Source organism: Arachis ipaensis, chromosome B5 (genome assembly GCF_059453495.1).
Source record: "Arachis ipaensis isolate K30076 ecotype BB chromosome B5, ASM5945349v1, whole genome shotgun sequence".
NCBI classification, from domain to species: Eukaryota; Viridiplantae; Streptophyta; class Magnoliopsida; order Fabales; family Fabaceae; genus Arachis; species Arachis ipaensis.
Window position 1 is genome coordinate 122396718 of NC_142440.1, and position 9138 is coordinate 122405855.

General features: G+C 38.9%; 1 non-coding gene across 1 annotated transcript; it reads right to left on the minus strand.

Moving 5' to 3' along the window:
- Window positions 1-1080: 1080 nt before the first annotated feature.
- On the minus strand, window positions 1081-1188 carry LOC148565622 (small nucleolar RNA R71). The gene has a single exon (XR_015885552.1). It is a non-coding gene; the product is annotated as a small nucleolar RNA R71 (small nucleolar RNA).
- Between the last annotated feature and the right edge of the window lie 7950 nt (window positions 1189-9138).

Sequence of the window (9138 nt, forward strand, 5' to 3'; positions counted from 1 at the left end):
TTCAAAATTAATTTCAATCATATCTTTTCGAAAATATCTTTTTATCTTATCTTTTTCAAAAATCTTATCTTTTTCAAAAATTTGATTTCTAAAATATCTTTTCTAACTTCCTATCTTTTTATCTTTTTAAAATTGATTTTCAAATCTTATCTTTTTGTTTCAATCATATCGTTTTAAATTTCAATTATATCTTTTTCAAAATTACCTAACTAACCCTTCTCTCTCTTAATTTTCGAAAATTATCTTCCTCTTTTTCAAAATTCAATTTTAATTAACTAATTGTTTTAATTTTAATTTTAAATTTAATTTAATTTTTATTTTCAAATTTTTATTTTTTATTTTTAATTATTTTCGAACTTCTTCTCTCCCCCTTCTTATTCTATTTATTTATTCATCTACTAACATCTCTCCTTCACTCACCAAAATCCGAACCCTCTTTCTCTCTCTGAGTTCAGATTTTTCTTATATTTTTCTTCCCTAAAAGGAATCCCTATACTGTGACATAGAGGATTCCTCTTCTCTTCTTGTTCTTTTCTCTTTCTTATGAGCAGGAACAAGGAAAAAGGCATTCTTGTTGGAGCTGATCCAGAACCTGAAAGGACTCTGAAGAGGAAACTAAGAGAAGCTAAATTACAACAATCCAGAGACAACCTTACTAAAAATTTCGAACAAGAAAAGGAGATGGCAGCCGAACCTAACAACAATAATCCAAGGAGGATGCTTGGTGACTTTACTGCACCTAATTCCAATTTACATGGAAGACGCATCTCCATCCCCACCATTGGAGCAAACAATTTTGAGCTGAAACCTCAGCTAGTTTCTCTGATGCAACAAAACTGCAAGTTTCATGGACTTCCATCTGAAGATCCTTTTCAGTTCTTAATTGAATTCTTGTAGATATGTGATACTGTAAAGACTAATGGAGTAGATCCTGAAGTCTACAGGCTCATGCTTTTCCCTTTTGCTGTAAGAGACAGAGCTAGAATCTGGTTGGACTCTCAACCAAAAGATAGCCTGAACTCCTGGGAAAAATTGGTCACGGCCTTCTTGGCTAAGTTCTTTCCTCCTCAAAAGCTTAGCAAACTTAGAGTGGATGTTCAAACCTTCAAACAAAAAGAAGGTGAACCCCTCTATGAAGCTTGGGAGAGATACAAGGAACTGACCAAAAAGTGTCCTACTGACATGCTTTCAGAATGGACCATTTTGGATATTTTCTATGATGGTCTGTCTGAGTTATCAAAGATGTCATTAGACACCTCTGCAGGTGGATCCATTCACCTAAAGAAAACGCCTGCAGAAGCTCAAGAACTCATTGACATGGTTGCTGATAACCAGTTCATGTACACCTCTGAGAGGAATCCTGTGAGCAATGGGACGCCTCAAAGGAAGGGAGTTCTTGAAATTGATACTCTGAATGCCATATTGGCTCAAAACAAAATATTGACGCAGCTCAATATGATTTCTCAGAGTCTGAATGGAATGCAAGTTGCATCCAACAGTACTCAAGAGACGCCTACTGAAGAAGAGGCTTATGATCCTGAGAACCCTGCAATAGCAGAGGTAAATTACATGGGTGAGCCTTATGGGAATACCAATAATGCATCATGGAGAAATCATCCAAATTTCTCATGGAAGGATCAACAAAAGCCTCAACAAGGCTTTAATAATGGTGGAAGAAACAGGTTTAGCAACAGTAAGCCTTTTCCATCATTCACTCAGCAAAAGACAGAGAACTCTGAACAAAATACTTCTAATTTAGCAAACTTAGTCTCTAATCTATCTAAGGCCACTTTGAGTTTCATGAATGAAACAAGGTCCTCCATTAGAAATTTGGAGGCACAAGTGGGCCAGCTGAGTAAAAGGGTCACTGAAATTCCTCCTAGTATTCTCCCAAGCAATACAGAAGAAAATCCAAAAGGAGAATGCAAGGCCATTGATATAGCCATCATGGCCAAACCCACTTGTGAGGAGGAGGACGTGAATCCCAAGGAGGAAGGCCTCCTGGGACGTCCAGTGATCAACAAGGAGTTTCCTTTTGAGGAACCAAAGGAATCTGAGGCTCATCTAGAGACCATAGAGATTCCATTGAACCTCCTTGTGCCCTTCATGAGCTCTGATGAGTATTCTTCTTCTGAAGAGAATGAGGATGTTACTGAAGAGCAAGTTACCAAGTACCTTGGTGTAATCATGAAGCTGAATGCCAGTTTATTTGGTAATGAGACTTGGGAGGATGAATCTCCCTTGTTCACCAATGAACTGAGTGATCTGGAGCAACTAAGATTGCCTCAGAAGAAACAGGATCCTGGAAAGTTCCTAATACCTTGTACCATAGGCACCATGACCTTTAAAGCTCTGTGTGACCTTGGTTCAGGGATAAACCTCATGCCCCTCTCTGTAATAGAGAAACTGGGAATCTATGGGGTGCAAGCTGTTAAAATATCATTAGAGATGGCAGACAATTCAAGAAAACAGGCTTATGGACAAGTAGAGGACATGTTAGTAAAGGTGGAAGACCTTTACATCCCTGCTGATTTCATAGACCTGGACACTGGGAAGGATAAGGATGAATCCATCATCCTTGGAAGACCCTTCCTAGCCACAGCAAGAGCTGTGATTGATGTAGACAGAGGAGAATTAATCCTTAAATTAAATGAGGACAACATTGTGTTTAAAACTCAAGGATCTCTCTCTACAAACATGGAGAGGAAGCATGAAAAGCTCCTCTCACTACAGAGTCAACTAGAGCCCCACAGTCAAACTCTAAGTTTGGTGTTGGGAGGCCACAACCAAACTCTAAGTTTGGTGTTGGGAAGTCTCAACAAAAGCTCTGAACATCTGTGAGGCTCCATGAGGGCTCACTGTCAAGCTATTGACATTAAAGAAGCGCTTGTTGGGAGGCAACCCAATTTTTATTTATCTAATATTATTTTTATTTTTATTTCTATTGTTTTTCATGTTTTATTAGGTTCATGATCATGTGGAGTCACGAAAAAATATAAAAATTAAAAACAGAATAAAAAACAGCAGAAGAAAAATCACACCCTGGAGGAGAGCTTTCTGGCGTTTAAACGCCAGTAAAAAGCATGAATCTGGCGTTCAACGCCAGAAATGGGTAGCAATCTAGCGCTGAACGCCAGAGTTGCACCCTGGAGAAGAGCTGGCGCTGAACGTCCAGAACAAGCATGGTTCTGGCGTTCAACGCCAGAAATGGGCAACAAATGGGCGTTCAACGCCCAAAACAAGCACCAATCTGGCGCTGAATGCCCAGAGTTGTGTGCAAGGGCATTTTGCATGCCTAATTTGGTGCAAGGTTGTAAATCCTTGAACACCTCAGGATCTGTGGACCCCACAGGATCACCTCAGGATCTGTGGACCCCACAGGATCCCCACCTACCTCCACTCACTTCTTCTCACCCCTCTTTCACACAATCCCATAAACACTCTTCCCTAAAACTCTTCACCAATCACCTCAATCTCTCTTACCTATTACCTCTTCACCACTCACATCCACCCACTCTTCCCCATAAACCTACCTCATAAACCCCACCTACCTTCAAAATTCAAAATCAATTTCCCACCCAAACCCACCCATATGGCCGAACCATTAACCCCCCTCTCGTCCCTATATAAAGCCCTCCATTCTTCTTCATTTTCACACAACATAACCCTCTCTCACCCTTCTTAGCCGAAACACACCTCTCTCTCCCTCACCTCCATTTCTTCTTCTTCTTCATCTATTCTTTCTTCTCTTGCTCGAGGGCGAGCAAAATTTTAAGTTTGGTGTGGTAAAAGCATAAGCTTTTTGTTTTTCCATTACCATTGATGGCACCTAAGACCGGAGAATCCTCTAGAAAAGGGAAAGGGAAGACAAAAGCTTCCACCTCTGAGTCATGGGAGATGGAAAGGTTCATCTCCAAAGCCCATCAAGACCACTTCTATGATGTTGTGGCCAAGAAGAAGGTGATCCCCGAGGTCCCTTTCAAGCTCAAAAAGAATGAGTATCCGGAGATCCGACATGAAATCCAAAGGAGAGGTTGGGAAGTTCTAACAAACCCCATCCAACAAGTCGGCATCCTAATGGTTCAAGAGTTCTATGCCAATGCATGGATCACTAGGAACCATGATCAAAGTAAGAATCCGAATAAAAAAAAATTATACTACAATGGTTCGGGGGAAATACTTAGATTTTAGTCCGGAAAATGTGAGGTTGGCGTTCAACTTGCCAAACACGGAGGAGAACGCACGCCCCTACACAAGGAGGGTCAACTTTGATCAAAGGTTGGACCAAGTCCTTATGGACATATGTGAGGAAGGAGCTCAGTGGAAGATTGACTCCAAAGGCAAACCGGTTCAAATAAGAAGACTGGACCTCAAGCCTGTAGCTAGAGGATGGTTGGAGTTCATCTAACGCTCCATCATCCCCACTAGCAACCGATCTGAAGTTACTGTGGATCGGGCCATCATGATTCATAGCATCATGATTGGAGAGGAAATAGAAGTTCATGAAGTCATCTCCTTTGAACTCTATAAAATAGCCGAAAAGCCATCCCCCTCGGCAAGGCTAGCTTTTCCTCATCTTATTTGCCATCTATGTTACTCAACCGGAGCTTTCATAGAAGGAGACCTTCTCATTGAGGAAGAAAAGCCCATCACCAAGAAAAGGATAGAGCAAGCAAGAGAGCCCACTCATGAAGCCCAAGAAACACATGAGGAAGCTCATCACCATGAAATCCCTGAGATACCTCAAGGGATGCACTTTCCTCCACAAAACTTTTGGGAGCAAATCAACACCTCCCTAGGAGAATTAAGTTCCAACATGGGACAACTAAGGGTGGAACATCAAGAGCACTCCATCATCCTTCATGAAATTAGAGAAGATCAAAAAGCAATGAGGGATGAGCAACAAAGACAAGGAAGAGACATAGAAGAGCTCAAGGACATCATTGGTTCCTCAAGAAGGAAACGCCACCATCACTAAGGTGGACTCATTCCTTGTTCTTATTTTTATCTGTTTTTCATTTTCTTTATGCTATATGTGTGTTTATGTTTTGTGTCTCTATCTCATGATCATTAGTATTTAGTAACTATGTCTTAAAGTTATGAATGTCCTATGAATCCATCACCTCTCTTAAATGAAAAATGTTTTAATTCAAAAGAACAAGAAGTACATGAGTTTCGAATTTATTCTTGAACTTAGTTTAATTATATTGATGTGGTGACAATACTTTTTGTTTTCTGAATGAATGCTTGAACAGTGCATATGTCTTTTGAAGTTGTTGTTTAAGAATGTTAAATATGTTGGTTCTTGAAAGAATGATGACAAGGAGACATGTTATTTGATAATCTGAAAAATCATAAAAATGATTCTTAAAGCAAGAAAAAGCAGTGAATACAAAGCTTGCAGAAAAAAAAATAGTGAAAAAAAATAGAAAAAAAAAGAGAAAAAGCAAGCAGAAAAAGCCAAAGCTCTTAAAACCAAAAGGCAAGAGCAAAAAAAGCCAATAGCCCTTAAAACCAAAAGGCAAGGGTAATAAAAAGGATCCAAGACTTTGAGCATCAGTGGATAGGAGGGCCTAAAGGAATAAAATCCTGGCCTAAGCGGCTAAACCAAGCTGTCCCTAACCATGTGCTTGTGGCGTGAAGGTGTCAAGTGAAAACTTGAGACTGAGCGGTTAAAGTCGAGGTCCAAAGCAAAAAAAAGATTGTGCTTAAGAACCCTGGACACCTCTAATTGGGGACTTTAGCAAAGCTAAGTCACAATCTGAAAAGGTTCACCCAATTATGTGTCTGTGGCATTTATGTATCCGGTGGTAATACTGGAAAACAAAGTGCTTTGGGCCACGGCCAAGACTCATAAAGTAGCTGTGTTCAAGAATCATCATACTGAACTAGGAGAGTCAATAACACTATCTGAACTCTGAGTTCCTGTAGAAGCCAATCATTCTAAACTTTAATGGATAAAGCGAGATGCCGAAACTATTCAAGAGGCAAAAAGCTACAAGTCCCGCTCATCTAATTGGAGCTATGTTTCATTGATAGTTTGGAATTTATAGTATATTCTCTTCTTTTTATCCTTTTTGATTTTCAGTTGCTTGGGGACAAGCAACAATTTAGGTTTGGTGTTGTGATGAGCGGATAATTTATACGCTTTTTGACATTGTTTTTAGTATGTTTTTAGTAGAATCTAGTCACCTTTAGGGATGTTTTTATTAGTTTTTATGTTAAATTCATATTTCTGAACTTTACTATGAGTTTGTATGTTTTTCTGTGATTACAGGTATTTTCTGGCTGAAATTGAGGGACTTGAGCAAAAATCAGATTCAGAGGTTGAAAAAGGACTGCTGATGCTGTTGGATTCTGACCTCCCTGTACTCAAAGTAGATTTTCTGGAGCTACAGAACTCAAAATGGCGCGCTTCTAATTGCGTTGGAAAGTAGACATCCAGAGCTTTCCAGAAATATATAATAGTCCATACTTTGTTCGAGAATTGACGATGTAAACTGGCGTTCAACGCCAGTTCTATGTTGCAGTCTGGCATCCAGCGCCAGAAACAAGTTGCAAGTTGGAGTTCAACGCCAGAAAAGGTTCCAAAGCTGGCGTTGAACGCCCAAAAGAGCCTCTGCACGTGTAGACTTCAAGCTCAGCCCAAGCACACACCAAGTGGCCCCGGAAGTGGATTTATGCATCAATTACTTATCTCAATAAACCCTAGTAACTAGTTTAGTATAAATAGAACTTTTTACTAGTCTTTTGACCCATCTTTGAACGCATAGTTCTTAGATCAGGAGGGCTGGCCTCTCAGCTATGCCTGAACCTTTCACTTATGTATTTTCAACGGTAGAGTTTCTACACTCCATAGATTAAGGTGTGGAGCTCTGCTGTTCCTCAAAGATTAATGCAAAGTACTACTGTTTTTCTATTTAATTCAACTTATTCCACTTCTAAGATATTCATTCGCACTTCAACCTGAATGTGATGAATGTGACAATCATCATCATTCCCTATGAACGCGTGCCTGACAACCACCTCCGTTCTACCTTAGATTGAATGAGTATCTCTTGGATCTCTTAATCAGAATCTTCGTGTTATAAGCTAGATTGATGGCGGCATTCATGAGAATCCGGAAAGTCTAAACCTTGTCTGTGATATTCCGAGTAGGATTCAGGGATTGAATGACTGTGACGAGCTTCAAACTCGCAATTGCTGGGCGTAGTGACAGACGCAAAAAGAGGGTGAATCCTATTCCAGCATGATCGGGAACCTCAGCTGATTAGCCGTACCGTGACAGGGCATTTGGACCATTTTCACAAGAGGATAGGATGTAGCCATTGATAACGGTGATGCCTCCAGACGATTAGCCATGCAGTGACAGCGCATCGGACCATTTTCCCGAGAGGATCAAAAGTAGCCATTGACAATGGTGATGCATTTACATAAAGCCAGCCATGGAAAGGAGTGAGATTGATTGGATGAAGACAGCAGGAAAGCAGAGATTCAGAGGAACGAACGCATCTCTATACGCTTATCTGAAATTCTCACCAATGAATTACATAAGTATTTCTATCTTTACTTTCAGTTTATTTATTATTTATATTCGAAAGCTCCATAATCAATTACTATCCGCCTGACTGAGATTTGCAAGGTGACCATAGCTTGCTTCATACCAACAATCTCCGTGGGATCGACCCTTACTCACGTAAGGTTTATTACTTGGACGACCCAGTGCACTTGCTGGTTAGTTGTGCGAAGTTGTGAAGTTAAACAAATAATTTTACAATTTACAAAGATCTGAGTGATCACAATTTCGCCACACCACTCTTGTTAATCATTGTATGATAATTAATGACTAGGATAGAAAGCCTATATTCTCAATCCTTGCCATGAATGTCTCTCTTTAGTAATTGCTTTCCTTAATTTTTTTCTTTATTTTATTGTCATTTAATTTCTTGTCTTCTTATATGCAAACCACCCCTTGGACCTCATAACCAATAATGCGCATACCTCACTGCAATTCCTTTGAGAGAGGCCCGAGATCTAATACTCTAGGTATTTTTATTGGTTTACACTCGTGATAAACAAATTAAACTTTGATTGAGTGTTATTTGTCGATTTGGAACTATACTTGCAACGAGGTTATTTCTCTTTTACCAAAAAGAAATTCTAAGCCGACGGTAATGCTCTTTCACATGGCGACGAAGGATTCGGAACGAGCAGTAACATGTTTGTGTTTCTTTTATCTTTAGAATTCTTTTTTTCTCTTTTCCATTTTTACTATGACTGTTTTATGAATAGAATTAAGTACGATTTCGGTCTCTATAAATTGGGTAAAATGTTAAAATCGTCGCTAAAGTTTTTTTTTCCATTCAAAATTGTCCATTACATTAAATCTTGTTTTAAAATCATCCTTCTCCTAATTTTTGGACAAAAATTTCCTCGTTATCCCAATTCAGTCATGTTATTTTTTTTTTAATTTTTGCTGATAACACAAGTTTTTCTCTCTTTTCTTTCAAGTCTTGCTTCCTCTCTTTACTCATAACCCAACATTTCCAAACACAAATGAAAGAACCACCTCCTCCACTCTATGCAACTGCACCCAATAATAATAATACAACAATTGAACTCAACGTAATCCTATCTCTACAAGTGGTTCTGTTTGTGTCTGATTATATTGAATTTCGATCTAAAATTCTAGCGATGACAATAAATATTCACATTGCTTGAATCTGACGGCCTTCTCCAACGATAGCAGTGGCAGAACAGGTTGACGCGATAATGGCTCCTCAGTTGAAGCCTCTTGCCTCCATGTTTGAGTAAAGATGCCGTACATCTCTTCCACTCCCACTTATTCATTCGCTTCTATGAGAAGATATTCAACAACCAAACCAGATGAATCTTTTTGTATTCTTTTCTCTCCCACAATTAAGAGACTTTCTTCCCATATTATGTCTTTAAAATATTTTTTTCTTTCTTTCTCTTTATTAAAAGTGACATAAGTTTTGTATTTCAGTTACTATTAGATTTGGTTTTTTATTTGTAAATTGATGGCAAGAAAATGTTTTAAGTATTGTACTATATGTACTTTGAATTCGATAAATATAAAAAGTAAAAGCGATCAAATTATTATTATGATATATGGCT